Source organism: Theobroma cacao, chromosome 5, assembly GCF_053813885.1.
Source record: "Theobroma cacao isolate CCN51 chromosome 5, ASM5381388v1, whole genome shotgun sequence".
Lineage (NCBI taxonomy): Eukaryota > Viridiplantae > Streptophyta > Magnoliopsida > Malvales > Malvaceae > Theobroma > Theobroma cacao.
The window spans coordinates 36,678,082-36,692,118 of NC_142643.1; the positions used below are offsets into that span (position 1 = coordinate 36,678,082).

Genomic DNA, 14,037 nt, shown 5'->3' on the forward strand with positions numbered 1-14,037 from the left:
TGCCCTCGTCAAGGTATCCTATTGAGACCGCCAAGGCAGTTAAATGACCCATACCAATAAACATGTTTTCACATCTGACACAGCCATTCCTCGGCGTTGGCTGAGTCTCACTCTCACGTGGTGGCCTGAACGTGAGCTGCACTCAAATCTTACTTCAGGAGATACTTCATCCAACATCTCCCTCCGGAGGTAATTATATAATTGGGTTACCGTACCCCTTTCATAGGCAGTCCACGGAAACCCCTACCACTGCAGTGACTGTTTAATGTACCACCAGACCCATAAAAATTTCAGTAGCATAATATGTCAAATAAAATGTAATCCAGTCTACCGAGACCAATCCAAAACTATTCATATATTTCATGCCAACCCCAAAAATTTAGCCATCATGCTACCATAGTGTCATAAGCCATAATTTCAATAACATATAAAATTATAAATTCAACATAGTCTCCATATACTCAATTTTCCCAAAACAATATTTGATTTCAAAACCAATATAAATCTCATTTTTTTATAAAAAAAAATAATTTAATTGAAAAACATAATATTTTATAATTCAAACTCACCATTCAATAAAAACATCAAACAAATATAATTCTCTAGATATTTAAGATGATAAATTGTCCACTCATAGTTGTAGGAGTCGATATACTCCTAACCCCAGTCTTCAAGCACAATCTCTGTACTTTTACCAGTGTAATTTGCTCACCACCTATCCACAATGTACAATACATAATTCGCCACATTAATGCTTTACCATTATAAAATCAATTTAGGCTCGGTGTATATGCATGATATGACATGCAACTTATCCGACTACCGCTTAAATGCGGTGCTGACCTAATTCGGCCTATTACCCGATTAAATTACTAACACGTCCAATTTAATCCCAAATTAATTTTTTTTTCAGTTTCTATATCTCAATTGCACCCAAATTGACTTAATGTTCCTCAGTGTGGTGCAAATTATCAGTCTCGATAGCAAATTACGAAAATACCCCTAGTGGGTAAAAATTCATATTTTTGCTCTGAAAATTCCCATTATTTTTCTCGGCTCATAATTCATCATTATTCATCATAATTCCTCAAATAAACATCAAGATCAGCAGCCAATATTCCCTAGAAAATTCAGCCAATAATGGTAATGGAGGAAAATGAATTCTTTTCTTGTTGTTTTGTTTCTAAATATGCTAAACTAACTTAAAACACTAACATAAATTAAAATCAAATTAATCTAACTTCATTCTCTCTCCATACCCATTTGGGCAGCCATGAATTCACCATGAAAACATGTAATTTAACCTTGGAAATTAAGGGAAAATGCATGGGTAAGGTAAATCACTAGCAAATTCAAAGAAATTTTACCTTTGCTTGATCAAATCCTTGAATTCCAACACTTTCTCTTTGATTTTTCCCACCTACGGTTTGTTCTTCTTTGGTTTCTCTTCTCTTCTGGTTTGGCTGATCACTATGGGAGAAATGGACTGATTTTTTACCTTTTTATAAAGATATAATAAAATAATAAAAACATGACACATGGCATTTCCTTATTAGTTCAAATTTTAAATATTTGACTTTTAATTCTTTAATTCTCCACCACACATTTCTCATATTTATCCATTTCTATGATGAATAAAATCCCTTGGTCTTGACAAGTGTCAGGGGTGAAAATTTACCGATTTGCCCTCGGGGTGGCAAAATTACCATTTCACCCCTATACTCTAAATTATACCGAAATTAAAAGTTTTCATTTCTAAACTTAAAATCATACTCCAATACTCAAATCATACTCCAATAAGTCAAATGGGCCCAAAAAAAATCTTTTCTAAAAATTTTCATTTTGTCTCCAAGTGGCAAATGACCATTTTGTCCCTAGATAATGAAAATTTTGGTTTAACTTTAAATTGATCCTCGAACTCCGAATTACAATTTTGAGTCATCCCTGAACTGTGAAACTCTTAATTTCACCTTAAAATTCCTATTTGAACTAGTTCGAGGCTTATCGTCTTTTAACGATTCCTCGAACTTTCTAAATATGCAAACATTTTATTGAGCATGTAAGTGACGTCGTAATTATTTTATAGAACAGGGTTTGACATTAACTACTAATTAAATTAATAAGAAAATAATAATAAAATTTAAATTTAAATAATCAAAAACAAAGATCTTAAACATAAACTTAAATAACTAAACACAAATATCCAACAAAAAATATAATTTTTATAAGATATAATTTTTATAATGTTAACACAAAATAAAAAATAAATATATTTATATTTAAAGAATATATACTAAAAGTATTATAGTGTATATACAAAATAGTAATTATATTCTTTATAAATGAACCCAATGTATATAAAGTATAGATATTAAAAGACATTATAATTTAATTAATAATCATAATTTTATTAATTAATTTAATTAATTATATGAATTTGTCCTTAGTTACATGAAATTTAAAAAAATTAGCTAAGTTTCAAAACTATTCTAATCTCACAACTTCTTTTTAGATAATTAAGTTTATATATTATAAATTTATATAAACAAAGGTATATATATTATTTAGTAATTAATTTATATAATAGTAATTATATTCTTTGTAAATAAACATAATATATAATATAAAGTGTACGTGTTAAAAGACATTACAAGTTATATACTATAAAGTGTATATATATATATATATATATGTATATATTACAATTAATAATTTTATAAGTTATAATTTTTATAATGTTAACACAAAATAAAAAATAAACATATTTATATTTAAAGTATATATATACAAAAAGTATTAGTATATATATAATATAGTAATTATATTTCTTATAATATTACTCAATATATAATATATATTTAAAAACATTTAAATTTAATTAATAATCATAGTTTAATGAATTAATTTAATTAACTATATGAGTTTGTCTTTAATTACATGAAATTAAAAAAAATAATTAGATTCCAAAACTATTCTAAACTCAAAGACTCTCTTTAAGTATATATATTATAAGTTATAATTTTTATAATCTTAACCCAAAATAAAAAGTAAAAACATTTTTATTAAAAATGTATATAATAGTAATTATATTCCTTTATAATATGATATGATATTCATATTATTTAAACATAATTAATAATCTAATAATATTTTTATTTATATATATTCATATCATTACATTAGTAATTTAACTAACTATATTTTTAATATATTTGTCAACATCTAACAAAGGAAACTGTTTGTCACGACCCGAAACTCCCCATCGAGCTCGTAACAACCGCCGCGAGGCCTCGACAAACATTCTTCACCCCGAATGTTGATCGAAACCTCGCAAGGCTCTCATATCAGTTTCCGCACTTCCCCGGTGAGCAATAGTTATCAAATATCAAAATTCAAAGGATTACAAATGTCACGACCCGGAACCTCCCTCAAGCCCATGACAATCGCCGCGACGTCCCGATTGACACTCATTATCCGGAATGCCAACCGGAACCCCGCAAGGCTTACATATCAATTTCTTTCATTTCCTGTGAGCAATCATTGTTAAATATCGAGTTTTTAGAGAATATATATTATTTTAGATAAAAAAACAAGCAAAATAAAATTTTCGTCACAGAGAGATATTTTGGTCATTTTTTTCTCAAAAATTTCGAAACTGGCTAAAACGTAATATACAAGTATAAAACACATAATTCATATTCAAAATGAGTTTAAAAGTCTAAAATCTTCATTTAAAACGAAATTACGGTTATTTGAATATAATAAGAAAATAAAAGAAATATTAAGGAAAATATTTTATTTTCTTATAAAACAATATTTATAGAGTTATACGTGAATAATTTTTATAGCGTAAAAGCTAAATAAATTTATACATACTGAAATACAGTAAGCCAAAATATTTAATTTAATTTACAATAACAAGAGGGCCCCCGAATAAACAAAAGTAAAGAGGACTGCGAACCTACGATTGGAAAATGCAGATCCAATGGCAGTCATCGATAAGATCAGCTATCTACAGTCTATACTGAACCTGAAATGGGTGGAAAAAAGGGTGGTGAGATTATAAAATCTCAATGAGTAAACAGACATTATCATAAATATCTAAAGGCGAGTAAAATGGAGGCAAGTTTAAACAACAAATTTCAACCCATTTCATAATGTTTCCAATTTATTTCTTAAACCATAAAATATTTGTAATTTACCAAAACAGTTGTTAAGGCTTATGTCTTTTATTAAAATAAGGCTCAAGCCAAAACTAATCCTCGGGGATACCTTGGCCGAGGCATCTAACCGAGTCCGCCAAGGGTGTTAAAATATTCACACGTGAAACACATTTTTATTTTTAAAACCAGCCGTTCCTTGGCGTTGGCCGAGTTACACATTCACGTGGGGGTTCGAAGTGAAGTGAGCTCTAATACTACCCCGGGAGTTACCCTCCTCGCCTCTACAACCGGAGTAACTATATAACTGGGTTTACCGTGCCCCTCTAATTGGCAGTCCACGGAAACCCATCACTGCAGTGACTAACCCACCAATTTTAATAAAATTTCGACAGTATAACGTGGCTTTTATTTATTTATCCAGCCTGCATAGTAAAATCAACTTACATAAATTTCCCAAATGCACTTACAAAATATAGCCACATATACTCATTTCTCATAAGCCATTCCTAGGAAAATATATATTTTTCAAGTCAATTTGCAACCTCCAATTACTCAATTTCATAATCAATACAATATATTTTTATTTGTCACATTTATTCCTAAAACATCAAAAATCCCGTTTTAATCTCGTTCTCATTTCATAAAATACATAAAGGGCATTTAAAAATAAACTCTAGATAATTTACAATAATAATAAGTTTACTCACCGTTTGTACAAACTAAAAGCTTTCTAAGCGCCTCGATCACTACTCGTCGGGTACGACTTCTTTGCCTTTTTCGGAAGGCTCTCCTCCTAGACACATTACAAAAATTTACACAATTCATCACATTGATGCTAAATCACTATGTAATTAACTTAAATCCTATACTAATGCATGGTATGAAATGCAATAGCCTAAAACGGCTTAAACGCGGTATTAACCTATTTTTGGTACTTTGCTCGATAAATTGCTAACGCGCTCCATTTTAGTTCTAAATCATCCCATTCTCTCTCCAACATTTCTAACCATTAAATATCAGCCAATAACCTTCTAAAAACAACAAAATCAGCTCACTCCCTTCCTTGGAAAATTCGGCCAAAAATGGGACATTAAGTCGGTTAATTTTCTATTTTGTTTTTCTATCACGTTTAATCGTTTTTCATCATTTTCTCTTCATTTTCCTTAGAATAAAATCAATTCATCATCATTGTACAGCATTGAGCATCCAGCCAAGAGTGGGTATTGTGAAAATTTAATGATTTCTTGCCCAATTTAATTTCTAAACACATTTAACTAACTAAAACTATCAATTTAACTAAAAATCAAAACCTAAAAATTTCAATTTCTCTCCCCCAGAATTTCATCCAGGCCTTGATATCACTTTTTGATCTCTCTCCTCAAGCATGCCAAATGGAAATAAAGGTATAGGAAAGGTAGAAATCAAGCTAAAATCGAAAAATCTTACCGTTAGACGCGTAAACGGGCGAAAAACACGAATTTCCCTTTGAATTTTCTTGTTTCTCTTTGGTTTTTCTTTTTTTCTTCCTTTCCTCTCTTGTTCTTCCTTGTGGCCGGCCAGCACTTAAAATGGGTTTAAATGGGCTGACTTTTCATTAAAATAATATTATTTCATTAAAAATGCCACGTGTCACTTTCCCATTGGCCCATTTTTAAAATTTCATCCATTTGTTTCCAAATTTTCACCATACACTTGTCTCACATATCCATAGCTTAGATAAAATTCTAAGACTTATCCAAAGTCTCGGTGGAGTAATTTTTGAAATTTACACTTTTGCCCCCGTAAAAGTGAAAAATTACATTTTTGCCCAAAAAATTGAAAAATTGCCCATAGACATATTTTTGATCCCTTATACTCATACCATTCTCCAATTTGTCAAATTTGATCTAAATTCTCTCAAAATCTCAAATTTTGTCTGCGGGTGGTAAAATTACGATTTTACCCCTACACTCTAGAAATCACCAGAATTAAACTTTTTCACTTCCTATCATTAAATTATACTCCAAATGGTTAATCTTGGTCAAAAATTTCACTCCATGATCAAATTATTATCTTAGGTGGCAAAATGACGATTTTGCCCTTGAATATCAAAATTTCCAATTTTACCCCAATGAACCCTCAAACTCCGAACAATCATTTTTAGTCATTCGTGGACTATAAAATATTAAATTTCATCCTACAATTCCTATTTGAACTAGTTCGAGGTTAAATCAATTTAAGTGTATCGTTAGGTACAATATCGGATTTCGTCTATTCTTAAGTGCTTTTCTAGCGTAATAACATGCTACTCAGTGCATGTATGTCATGACATGTGTTTATAGGGTCAGGTTTTACAACAAATCATTTCCAAATCATAACATAACATTTTTTTTGGCTCACAGGGGCATTTTCGTCATTTTTGTCGAAAACCTCGAAACTTGCTAAAAATGTAGTAGGTAAGCCGAAAATATATATTTAATGATTTAAAAAAAATTAAGTATCTAAAATGTTCATTTGAAGTGAAAATTTGACCATTTGAATATAATAAAAATATTCAATAAAATAAACTATTTTCTTGTAAAATAATTTTCATAAAACTATCGGTACATAATTCTTATAGCGTAAAAGATAATTATATTCATATATACTATAAAGCAAATAACCAAAGCATAAAATTTCTTTTACAGTGACACGTGGGCCCACATCTATCCAAAATGCATCGGAAGCTGGAAACCTACAACTTTTACCGATTCGAGTCCAAATGAAGGTCCTTGTCAAAGTCAACTAACTATGAAATTCCCCGAGCCTGAAATGTGAGGAAATGAGGGTGGTGAGATTATAAAATCCTAGTCTCCAAGCACAATCTCTGTACTTTTACCAGTATACTTTGCTCACCACCTATCCACAATGTACAATACATAATTCACCACATCAATGCTTGACCATTATAAAATCAATTCAAGCTCGGTATATATGCGTGATATGATATACAACCTATCCGACTATCGCTTAAATGCGGTGCTGACCTAATTCGGCCTATTATCTCCAAATTTAACTCCAAATCAATTCTTCTCACTTTCTACACTCCAATTATACTTAAATTACCTTAGTGACTGTGAATGAGATTCAATTTATCAGTCTCGGTAGCAAATTACGAAAATACCCTTAGTGGGTAAAAATTTATATTTTTGCTCTGAAAATTTCCATTATTTTTCTAGGCTCATAATTCATCATTTCTTAACCAATTCTCCTAGAATGAAAATCAAATTCATCCTCACTCAACACATGATAAATTCGGCCATTAATGGTTGTGGGAGAAAATAAATTCTTTTCTTGTTGTTTTGTTTCTAAATATGCTAAACTAACTTAAAACACTAACATAACTTAAAATCAAATTAATCTAACAACTTTCTCTCTCCTAACCCATTTTTCAGAATTGAATTCATCATAATAACTCAATATTCAACCATGAAAATCAAGAACAAAAGCATGGGTAAGCTAGGTATCAAGGAGAATTAGAGAAATTCTAACTTACCTAGCTTGTTTCCTTAATTTCTTCATTTTTTCTTTGAATTTTCCACCTAGGTTTTCTTGTTTTTCCCTTTGTTCTTCCTCTCTTTCTCTCTCTTCCTTGCTTGGCTGGCCATATCAAGAAAATGGGCTGATTTTATGCCTTTTTATAAAGAAACAATAAAATAATAAAGGTATGACACATGGCATTTTCTTATTGGTCCATTTTTAAAATTTTAAAATTTTAATCCTTTTTATCTCCACCACACAATTAGTCAATGGTCAAAATGAGGATAAAGGAAGACCATGTGCTGAAAAAATGTCCTGGTGGTGGAAAATTACAATTTTGCCCCTGGGGTGGCAAAATTACCATTTTAACATTTTACTCCAAATTATACCGAAATTAAAATTTTTCACTTCTAAATCTCAAATCTTACTCCAATAAGTCAAATTATACTCCAATAAGTCAAATGGGGCCAAAAATATTTTCTAAAATTCTCATTTTATCCCCAGATGGCAAATGACCATTTTGCCCCTAGATAGCGAAAATTTCGGTTTGACTCCAAATTGATCCTCGAACTCCAAATCACCATATTAAACCATTTTGGGACTTTAAAATTCTTAAATTCATCGTGAATTCTCTATTTGATCTAGTTCGAGGTTTAAATCAACTTTATTGTACCTCTAGGTACAATACCGACTTTTGTAAATTTTTCGGGACTTTTCTAGCATGCAAACATGCTATTCATCACATGTATGTCATGAAAAATATTTTATAGAGTCGGGCTTGTCATCTTCTCCCCCACTTGGATCAACCATATGATCCTTTTTCATGATTGATTTCGACATAAGGCTAAATATTAATATTTTAATATTATTTCATTAATAAAATATTATTTTATTTTAAAATTTTTATCTTGTCTCCTTGATACCCAAAATACCTTATTATGCCTCACTTGACTTCCAAATCACCTTTTATCTCACAAATTATCCTCCGATAAAATTATTATTATTTTATTATTATTTTCTCACTTACGAAATATTTTATCCTAAACTACTCCTTTCGTCTTTTATCACTTCTAAACATTTTAATTGACCTCAATTTGCATTCGATCAACTTTATTTATCACCATATCAAAGTATGGGGTATTTCACTGTTGGTCAAGATGGTACAAACTTTGAGTGTCTTTCTTCCTTACCTGGATTCGAATCCAATTAGTATCAGTTTTATTCAATTATTTAAATAATAAAAAATATATAAACAGGTAGTTGTAAACGGGTTCGGGATGGGTACCCGCCAAACCCGAATATTACATAATCAGGTTCGGGTATCGGGTACCCTAAGAGTGATACCCGAACCCTACCCAAACCCGTTTATTAGGTACATAACCCGGTATAACTGGGTCGGGTACCCGTTGACACCCCCAACTTTTAGTGATTTCAAGAAGATTGGTGATTAATTAAGACCCAGTGGGTTGATGAATTAGCTACTCATCACATCTGGATACTCAAAAGATTAGGTCTAAAGTATTAAATCACTCATTGGATGAAATTTGAGACTATGGGACAAAATAAACATAAAGGTAAAACAGTAATTACACTTTTTATCATTGGATGGTTACGAGAGTTCACACTATAAGGTTTGCAAGTGGACAACTAATAATTAATATCAAGTATTGAATTGTTTCTTATAATTATAGTTAATCCAAGAGTTCAACCATAAATCTATAGTGGAGTGATTTCATAGTTAATATCACGACCCGAAACTCCCATCGAGCCCGTGACAACCGTCGCGAAGCCTCGACAGACATTCTTCCCCCGAATGCCTTTTGAGACCTCGCAAGGCTTTTGTACCAGTTTTTCCATTCCTCTCTCTTTCTTTTTTTTTTTTGAATAATAAAATAAAATAAAAATATTAATTAAAATAATCTATTTTAATGTAAAACAATATATATATATATATATTTTTTTTTTGAAACATCAAAAATTAATTTTCTACACATAAAAACAAAATAAATTTATACATACTGTAATATAGAAAACTAGAGTATGCAATTTAAATTACAATGACACGTGGGCCTCCAAATAATTGAGAAGGTTTAAGTCTATAACCTTGCTTTCTAGGATGCAACTTTGAAATTTACTTTTCGATGCAATTAACAGTCTACTACCTATTCTGAGCCTGAAAAATGTATAGGAAGAATGGGTGAGATTATAAAATCTCAGTGAGTAGATAGACATCATCAAAATAATCTAAAGCCGAGTAATAGGAGACAATTAAAATAATTCATCCCAACCCATATAAATAATTGGATTTCATCCAATTACTCAACATGACTTATGTACTTTTCAAAAACTTGGCCCTTACCAAAAATCCATTCTCTGGGATACCCCGCGAAGGCATCTTACCGAGGCCGCCAAGGCTGTTTATTGTCACACACACAAACACATTTCACCTCTGACAACACAGTCGTTCTTCGGCGTTGGCTGAGTCCCAGTTTCACTTGGTGGCCAGCGTGAAGTGTACTCAAATCCTACCTCAGGAGTTATCCTACGCGCCTCTCCAATCGAGGTAAGCTCAATAATTGGGAACCGTGCCCCTCTAATTAGGCTGGCCCATGGAACCCCCGTCACTGCAGTGCCCACTTTATAATCCACCAACCAATAAAATCACAATAGTATGACATGGCTCACTTAACACATTCAAGGCAAATCAAAGTAGTTCATATATTCTTTAAATCATAAAAATAACCAGTCATACCCACATTTATCATAAGCCATATAATGTAAAATCATGGATAAACAACACAATTGAAATACCCCATACTTTGATATGGTGATAAATAAAGTTGATCGAATGCAAATTGAGGTCAATTAAAATGTTTAAAAGTGATAAAAGACGAAAGGAGTAGTTTAGGATAAAATGTTTCGCAAGTGAGAAAATAATAATAAAATAATAATAGTTTTATCGGAGGAGAATTTGTGAGATAAAAGGCGATTCAAAAGTCAAGTAAGGCATAATAAGGTATTTCAGGTACCAAGGAGACAAGATAAAATTTTTAAAATATTAATATTTAGCCGAATGTCGAAATCAGTCATGAAAAATGATCATATGGTTGATCCATGTGGGGGAGAAGATGACAAGCCCGACTCTATAAAAATATTTATCATCACATACACGTGATGGATAGCATGTTTGCATGCTAGGAGAGTCCCGAAAAAAAATTTACAAAAGTCGGTATTGTACCTAGAGGTACAACAAAGTTGATTTAAACCTCGAACTAGATCAAATAGAGAATTTATGATGAAATTAAGAATTTTAAACTCACAGAATGGTTTAATATGATAATTCGGAGTTTGAAGATCAATTTGGAGTCAAACCGAAATTTTCGCTATCTAGGGGCAAAATGGTCATTTGCCACCTGGGGACAAAATGGGAATTTTTGAAAAGATTTTTTTGGCCCCATTTGACTTATTGGAGTATAATTTGACTTATTGGAGTAAGATTTGAGGTTTAAAAGTGAAAAATTTTAATTTCGGTATAATTTGGAGTAAAAGGGTAAAATAGTAATTTTACCACTTAGAATCGAAAATTTAATTTTTGAAAGGATTTTGATCAAATTTAATTATTTGGAGTGTGAAATGAGTATGAGGAGTGCAAATTATGCACTATGGCAAATTTTCAATTTTTGGGGCAAAAATGTAATTTTTGAAAAGTTCGGGGGCAAAAGTGTAATTTTGAAAAATTTGCTCCACCAAAACTTTAGAAAAATCTGGAAATTTCACTTAAGACTTGGATAAGTCAAAGGGAATGCTTGGTGGAAAAAGTAGGACAAGTGGATGGCTAGAAAAAAAAATGAATTAATAAAATATTCAAAATATGAATAAAATAATATTATTTCATTAAACAATAAAAAGGCATAAAAAAATCAGCCCACCCATTCTTCTTCTTCAATATTCGGCCAAGCAAAAAAACAAGAGAGAGAAAGGAGAAAACAAAACCCTAGAGAGAGAAAATCAAAGAAAAAGTGTGAATTTTCAAGGAAATTAAGTGAAAAAGGTGAGATTTTTTCTATTAAGCTTGAGTTTTCTTATTCCCAAGCATTTCTCTTTATTTTTCATGATTAAATTACATGTTTTCATGATGAATTCAATTATGAAAAAATGGGTTAGGAGAGAGAAAGTTGTTGGATTTATTTGATTTTAATTTATGTTAGTGTTTTTAGTTAGTTTAGCATATTTAGAAACAAAACAACAAGAAAAGAATTTATTTTCTCCCCCAACCATTAATGGCTGAATTTACCATGTAGTGAGTGAGGATGAGTTTGATTTTATTCTAGGAGAATTGGTTAAGGAATAATGAATTATGAGCCTAGAAAAATAATGGGAATTTTCGGAGCAAAAATACGAATTTTTACCCACTAGGGGTATTTTCGTAATTTTCTATTGGGACTGATAATTTGCATCACACTGAGGGACATTAAGTTAATTTGGGTGCAATTGAGGCATAGAAACTGAAAAGAATTAAATTGGAGTTTAAACGTACCCGTTAGGAATTTAATCGGGTGATAAGTCGAATTAGGCTAATACCGGATTTAAATAGTTACCAGTGCATTTTTGCATTCCATATCATGCATTGGTAGTCCAAATTAGTTTAATTTTGATTTAGTACCAACTTAGTGAAATTCTCGATTTTGTACTGTGTCAAGGTGGTGAGTCCTCCAATAAAGGCAAGAAAATTGCATCCGAGGACCAGTAGACAGAGTGCTTCGAAAGTCTGCATTCTAGACATTGTGAGTAAACTTATTATCGTCTTAATTATCTAGAGTAGTTTTATACAACTATGTGATTTTATGAAAAATGGGTTTAAATGGTAAATTGTTATGTTTTAAGGGAAATTGTGATTTTATAAAATGATTTTATAAATTTTCTGAAAAATCGAATATTGGTTTTGAAAATAGAGTAATTGGAGACTGCTAGTTTGTGTTGCAAATTTATGGTTATGAATTGAATGGCTTATGACAATAAATGAGCATGAATGGCTAAACTGATTTTGGTGTTATAATTATTTATACTGTGTATTCAGCCTTGAGAGGCTAGGTTGTGATAAATTGCCATGACATGCTAGAATGAATTTTATTGATTGGTGGATTATATATTAATTATTTACTGCAGAGGGGGTTCCGTGGACCAGCCTATTAGAGGGGCACGGTAAACTCCATTATATTATTACCTCGAACGGAGAGGCGCGTAGGGTATCTCCTGGGGTAAAGCTTAGGATTCACTTCACGCCAAACCACCACGTGAAGGGGAACTCAGCCAACGCCAAGGAACGGCTGTATTTTTCTCAAACTAAAAATATATTTTAAGTGTATACAAAATTTTAACAGCCTTGGCGGACTCGGTTGGATGCCCTGCGCAAGGTATCACCGAGTATGAGTTTTGGCACGAGCCAAAGTTTTAAGAAATTCATAAGCCAAGTTGATTACTCGATTTATATGGATTTATTTTATTTGGTTGAAATGAACTGAAAGGTAATGAAATTACAGTATGATGACTTATTTTAATTGTCTCCATTTACTCGACTTTAGATAGTTTAGATGGTATCTGTTTACTCGCTGGGATTTTATAATCTCACCACCCTCATTTCCTCACATTTCAGGCTCAGGGAATTTCGTATTTAGCTGACTTGAACAAGGACCTTCATTTGGACTCGAATCGGTAAAAGCTGTAGGTTTCCAGCTTCCGATGCATTTTGGATAGATATGGGCCCACGTGTCACTGTAAAAGAAATTTTATGCTTTGGTTATTTGTTTTATAGTATATATGTATATAATTATCTTTTACGCTATAAGAATTATGTATCGATAGTTTTATGAAAATTATTTTACAAGAAAATAGTTTATTTTATTGAATATTTTTATTATATTCAAATGGTCAAATTTTCACTTCAAATGAACGTTTTAGATACTTAATTTTTTTTTAATCATTAAATATATATTTTCGGCTTACCTACTATATTTTTAGCAAGTTTCGAGGTTTTCGACAAAAATGACAAAAATGCCCCTATGAGCAAAAAAAAAATGTTATGTTATGATTTGGAAATGATTTGTAATCCTTCATATTTTAATTATTTGATAACTATTGCTCACCGGGGAAGTGCGAAAGCTGATACGAGAGCCTTGCGAGGTTTTGATCGACATTCCGGGTGAAGAATGTTTGTCGAGGCTTCGCGGCGGTTGTCACGGGCTCGATGGGGAGTTCCGGGTCGTGACAACAATCATAGTATAGGTCTCCAATTACTCTATTTTTGAAATCATTATTAAATTTTTAAAAATTTTATAAAATTATTTTATAAAATCCCATTTTCCCATAAAATATAATA

The 14,037-nt window shown here is 31.3% G+C and overlaps 1 long non-coding RNA gene across 1 annotated transcript; it reads left to right on the forward strand.

Annotated features, from left to right (window-relative positions):
* The first annotated feature begins 11,592 nt into the window (after positions 1-11,592).
* LOC148762828 (uncharacterized) lies at positions 11,593-13,595 on the forward strand. The gene is made up of 3 exons (XR_016026459.1): positions 11,593-11,712; positions 12,362-12,445; positions 13,315-13,595. It is a non-coding gene; the product is annotated as an uncharacterized LOC148762828 (long non-coding RNA).
* The last annotated feature ends 442 nt before the right edge of the window (positions 13,596-14,037 follow it).